The sequence below is a fragment of the Lontra canadensis genome, unplaced genomic scaffold, assembly GCF_010015895.1.
Source record: "Lontra canadensis isolate GAN:19392208 unplaced genomic scaffold, GSC_riverotter_1.0 scaffold13, whole genome shotgun sequence".
NCBI classification, from domain to species: Eukaryota; Metazoa; Chordata; class Mammalia; order Carnivora; family Mustelidae; genus Lontra; species Lontra canadensis.
Genome location: NW_022631007.1, coordinates 18341813 through 18348032, shown reverse-complemented (window position 1 = coordinate 18348032; position 6220 = coordinate 18341813).

The following is a 6220-nucleotide window of genomic DNA, read 5'->3' as shown; positions in this document are numbered from 1 at the left end:
GCTGTCCCACCTGGAAGCACAGGACGGTCCCCCATGTGGGCTTCCAGGTCTAGGAGCAGACCAAGGAGAAGAAGGGAGTGTCTGGAAGGCTTGGCTCTGCAGCTGTGTGTCTGTCCAGTGTGTGTGCCTACCTCCCTATCAGCCCTGCCTGGGGTGGTGGGGCCTGAGGGGGCCCAGAGGGGTGGGCCCAGAGACCCCCTCTTCTTTCTGCTCCCCTGCAGGAGGAGCAGAGGACACCCTTCCATTGAGACGAGGCCTTGGTTCCTCCTGGACCCGCCAGGGAGGCTGGCCGGCCACGCTGACCCTGTGTCCCCCCGACCCACCCTCTGGGTCCCCCTGTGGGGAGGTTAGATGCTACTGTTCCTGTGTCCCCCCGACCCAACCTCTGGGTCCCCCTGTGGGGAGGTCAGATGCTACTTTTCCTGTGGACAGGTTGGCAAAGTGGGGCAAAGAGCGAGAAGAGCCCTGTGTCCCAGAAGGGGGGATTTTGAGTGGGGGCTGGCCATCTGTCCCAGCACAAGCGATGAGGGCTGTCACCAGCCACAGAGGCTGGGAGGGTGTGAGGCTGGAGCTACAGGAGGTTGGAGGGGATCGCTCATTGAGGGCAGAGGGTTGGAGAGGCAGAGATGTGAGCCTGCAGCTCCTGACTGTCTTCCAGTTTCCAGATGGCCTGGAGCCAGGGATTGGCCTTATGACACGGTCCCTGGTATAGGGCCAGTGTGTGTCACCGGGCAGTCCTGGAGAAAGTCTGGAGAATTTGAAGTCAGCTAGCTGCCTTTGGTGCTGCTGACCAGCCCCCTCCATGTGTCCCTTCTGGGTTGTCCATGCAAAGAGGATGGGGGACAGAGGAGGCCCCAGTCACAAAGGCCATAGAAGTGACCTGCTCCATGTTGGCCCACTGGGCAGGTGGGAAAATTGTAGTTCCCTAGCATTGGAGGTGCCCTGCCGAAAGCCACACTGAATGCCTGGTCTTTCTCATCCACCCCCACAGGGCCAGGCAGGCCTTGGGCAGCAGGGTGAACCTTAGATAGAGCTTCAGGGCACTGAGAACCCTGATGGCTGGGGGGTGTTCACGCAGCCTCCCCGGAGTCCATCTCCCCACCTCCCTCCCTGTGGCCCTTGCATCATGGAATGGGTTCCCACCTGGCACGGCGGCTTCTGGAAGAGGCCTCTGAGGTCATGGACAACCTTTCAGCACCAGCCTGGTCTGGGCAGTGGAGTCTGGGCCAGACTCATAGGCAGAGAACTGGGAGGGACCGAGTCCTTGTGGTCCTGCCCAGGTGGGGCTGTCCACTCAGGTGTCCTCACCTTGCCTGGCAAATGGGCAGGAGAGGGGCCTGGCGTAGCTCCCTGGCAGGGGGCAAGGTCTCCCAGCTCCTGGAACAGGATCTGCCTTTGTTTGAGAAGGGGGTGTGGGGCTCTGGGTCTGCAAACAGAGGCAGCCCATTTTCCTAGAGCCTCTCCCTGTCTCACATGCAAATACCACCATCCTCCCCCAAAGGACGCAGCTCATCTTTCTCCCCTGATTTACTTAGGAATGTCACTGTCGGCTGCTGCTGTGGAGGGACCGGGAGTGGTAGCGCCCAGCTGGGGCGGCCACGGAGGGTTTGGCCGCCATCTCCACCTGGTGGGCTGCTGTCCAGAGACTCTGAGGGCCAGGCTTGCACAGCCAGTTCTGCCATTTCCTGGGTGTGACCTCAGGGTCCATATGTGAAAGGGGGTGCCGCCCTGCTCACTGCAGGGAGGGGTCCCAGCCACCAGGTCCTTCTTGGGTCTGGGCCTGTCTCCCAGGAGCCCACTCCGTCCTCCCCACAGCACTGCTCTCTTGTGGCTCTCTTGTGCAAAACCCAGAGTCCCACCGTCGTCCTGGCTACATCTCTGACCCCCACCCCCCTCCCAGGAGACCCTGCGCCATGGGTCCTGGGTTGTGGCCAGCCACAGCGGGCATTCCTGAACTGGAGGGTCCACACTGGGCTCACTGTCTGGGATCCCTGAGCTGGGTTCCTGTGTACCAGCTGCCCTGGGGATGCCCCAGAACCAGGAACTGGGGTGAAGCAGGCGAGGGAGGAGAGGTATCCGCTGTGGGGCCTCAGTCTGGCCCCACAGGGCCTCCGGAGGGGAAGGTGTGGCCCAGAGATTTTCTAGCCAAAGACAACTTGACGTTCCACTCTGGCCACACTTCCAGGGGCCCGGGAAGAGGTCAGCTTTCAGGGGTTCCCAGCACTCTGCTCGCGGTGGCCCCAGGGACGTCGGCCGGAGAAGAGGGGCAGGATGGCCACTGGGGGTCACCGCTCACCAAAGCTGGAGCCGTGGGGGGCCAGGCGCATGCAGGACGCTAGAAACAGCACTCATCCCGGGGTGGTGTTGAAATGCCTATTTTATATAATGTTTCATGGTTTGACATATTTTTCAAGTTGCATTACTCTTGCTGTTTTTAAAAATAAGGGGAAAAAAAAGCCAGCAAGTGACAATGGGCACAGGCGTGCTGTTGGGTCCCAGGTTTGGGGAAGAGCCCAGGCCCCGATCTGCTATACCAGCCTTTTTTTTTTTTTTAAGATTTTATTTATTTATTTGACAGAGATCACAAGCAGGCAGAGAGGCAGGCAGAGAGAGAGGAGGAAGCAGGCTCCCCGCTGAGCAGAGAGCCCCATGTGGGGCTCGATCTCAGGACCCTGAGATCATGACCTGAGCCAAAGTCAGAGGCTTTAACCCACTGAGCCACTCAGGCGCCCCAACACCAGCCTTTTTTGACAGTAAATTCCTATATCCATTTGTGGAATATGGAATTACTTAGGAATACATTGGCGGAAGTGTGGAAAAGCCTCCAGCTGTGGTGACCGAACCGCTCTTCCTCACGTGCGCGGCTGCCAGGTCCAGGTTCCCGGCCCCGTGTCAGTGGCATCGACCCTTGCTCTCAGGACAGCAGGTGCTGTGGGCTGAGCATGGGCCCCCCCCACTCTGGCCGCAAGGCAGCCTGGAAAGGGACAAGATCCCACGGATGGGGGAAGAACTAGCATGCCTCCTCCCCAGGGATGGGCACGTGGCTGATTCAAACATGATCACTGGGCTGCACGGTGCTGGTAGAGACCGTCCGTGGGGGGCACTGCTGCTCCCTGGACACTGACCCGCCCTGTACCCAGTCTGATGGGTGCCCTTCGTGCCATCCCCCTCACTCAACCCCTGCCCTCAGGCCCCACCCTGCCCCCCAAGATCCTTCCCTGATTCCACCTCTCTCCCAAATATCCCCTCGGACAGAGCAAGCAACCTCCTCCAGGTGGCCACCTGGCCCATCCCCGGCCCACATGCTGTCATCCTCGCTGCTGGCCTCTTGCCTCAATAGGTGTCTGTGTCCCGACCCCTCCCCCGCCCAGGGTATCTTCCCTGCTAGGAAAGCCTCCCTGTTCCTCCCCTGCAGCTGCTGGGCCCCACCACAGCTAGCTCCTGACACGGGATCTTCCTGCCAAGTGCCCCACACCCACCAGTTGGGGTTCCAGGGCCTCCTTTGTGGGTCCCCCTGCCTGGGGTGTTCTGAGGTTTCCCTCTTCCTGCCCTCTGCTCAACCTCCTCCTCTCTGAAGCCCCCTCAGCCTCCTTGCCCAGCTGACTGGGGTCTGCCCCTCATCAGAGTCACCCCATCCCCTGCTGCCCCTGAGCTTGCCCACAGGCTCCGCTCTCTTCTGAAGGGCAAGTTACCTTCTAACTAAACAATTGTGTGGCTGTCCCAGGGCAGAGATTTTAAAAAAATCTTTAAAAAAAGTGGGGGGGGGGGCTTGTTTTGTTCTTTGATGTATCCCAAGTGCCTCACAGGACGCGGAGCGCCCCCTGCAGCCAGGCTGTCCCACACTTCATTCTTCATTCCGCCTCCTCTGCCCCTCCTCCCCCCGCCTCCCCCCAACCCAGGGTCTTTTGCTTGGGGTTGTTTCAGGCCTCGGGAAGAGGGCTGTTCCCTCCTGGCTGTTCTTGGTGGTCCCTCGAGCCCTCCTGTCTGTGTGTACCCCTGTGGAGCCCTCACAGCCCTCTCCCATGGACCCGTGGTCTCTGCGGCTGTGGCCTCCTCAGGGTTCCGAGTGGGCACAGTGGCTGCTTCCTGCCGAGGAGCATGTCCTGTGGAGCCCAGGGCTGGGTGAACTATTTGAGGCTCAGGGTGCCCCCAGGGTACCTCCCAGAGCCCAGGGCCTGCCTGTGGCGCCCTCCTGGACACCTCGCGTGGGAAGGTTTCCACCCAGCTAATTTGGGTTAGGCGCACAGGGAGGGCCTATCACAGTGTGTGTTTCTCAGAGAGGGCGTAGGGGGCGGTGGGGGGTGGCTCAGCACTCTGGCCTCCCTGACACGGCTCCTCTTGCCTTGGGCTTGTTTCCACCAGGGTACTTGGATGAGGCCTTTGCTGGTTGTGCCCACTGTGAGCATCTTTGTTTGCTGTCTGCTCTACTCAAGGCCTTCCCTGTGTGACGGGAATCCCACTGCCATGTAAACGAACCCACCAAGAGCAGGTCTCAGGGTCCTGCTTTGGGAAGCCCCCAGCCCCTCCTCTGAGGTTCCCGTTCACATTGGGATTTGTGGCCCTCTGGACTTGGCTCTGCAGGGGATGTCCTGCCCACTGCCCTGCCTGGTGCCCGGTGCCCTGCGCCCCCCTAACCCGGTCTGCAGCCTTCGGGAGCCAGCAGGTAACTTCCTCTCTTGGCTCTTGTCCAAGGGTGTTCGAGGTTCAGTACATGCAGATGGCACACGACTGGGACAGTGCTGGGTTCAGGACACCCTGCCCCACCCCCTCCATCCCCAAAGTCTCCCATGTCTTTGAGCGCACAGATGCTCTGGGCAAGTGTCCCCGTCTCATCCCCACGAGGATGGGCCCGCTGAGGCCTTTCTCCTGCTGGCCTGTTTGCTCGAGGCTCTTTGGGTTTCTTTTCCTACCTTCGGGGAAACACCTGTTCCATTAGCAGCAACTGTCAGCATCTGGTGATCACCCCCTTTCCTTGCCTGTGCCATGGCGGGCATGTGCGGGCACAGTCCCTGCCGCCACCGGCCACACTCTGCCTCACAAATTAAAAATCAATGACCTCATGGCTGACGTCCCTCCCGTGCCGGGGCCAGAACGCCATCCCAGCTCCGCAGAGGGCTCTGTGGGCCCTGCTCCTGCTGGGTGTGCCTCCGTGGCTCTGGAAGGTCTCGGCCTTGCGCTAGGGTGCAGGGCTTCTGGGAATAATGCTTTCAGCAAGGTCGTGCCAATCCTGAATCCTTGGGTCTCAATTTTCTTCTGTGACCTCAAGGCCATCATCCCAAGGCCCCTTCCGGGAGGGTACCCTCCCACCCCGGGGCCAGAGGTCTGCTTCCCGGAGGCAGGTGCTCCTGGCTTCAGGCCACACAGTTTGTTCTGGCGGAGATAAGACTCGGGAACTGGACGTGAGCTTGAACTTCAAGCCAATTGCTGCCACATCTGCAACTCCTGGTAGTGGTCACCTGGCCACCTGGGGCCCTCTGACCTGCTTGGGCTGTTCATGAGGATGGTGGGGGCAGGGCTGTCCTCGGCGAGGTGGCGAATGCACCAGAGGAAGCAAAGGAGGCAAGGCGAGTGCTAGATTTCGTTTTGTTTGAACACATTTAAATTTGAATGGAAGCAGCCACATGTGGTGGTGGGCAGCCTGTACTGGAAGGCACCGCTCTAGAAGGGACCCATGGCGACCCCTCGATTCAGTCCTCCTTCTGCAGAAGAGAAACTGGAGACCCCACTGAGGTCCTGCAGCATTGAATTCAGACCCCGGGTAACGGCCGAGGTGAGTCTTCTGAGAAACAAGCTGGCACAAGGACGGGGTAGGACTGGGAAGTGACATTAGGAGCTGTCAAGTGGTAAGCTCTTCAGAGCTGGTATGGAGCAGAGCCCTGGCCTTGGAGAGCCTGTGGTCCGCAAGGGGCCTGGCGCATGGCCATGGATGTCAAGGGGCCCAGCGGATTGCAGCACACAGGACCCTGTGATCCTGTGCCCATGGTTTTGTTCTGAAATATGTATGATTAGAAAAACCCTGGCATCACCTGGTAAGACCAAACAGCTCTGGGCTGCCAGGCCAGCCCCTGAGGGCCCCCACCCTGGGCAGCGCCCTCAAACCCACTGGCCTGCCCTTCTCAGGAAGAGGAAATAGATGTGGCGGGAGCGCCATGGGCACACCACCAGGTGGTGGCGTGCTGGCCACGGACGTCCCGAAGCAGGGCGGCGTCACACACGGCGG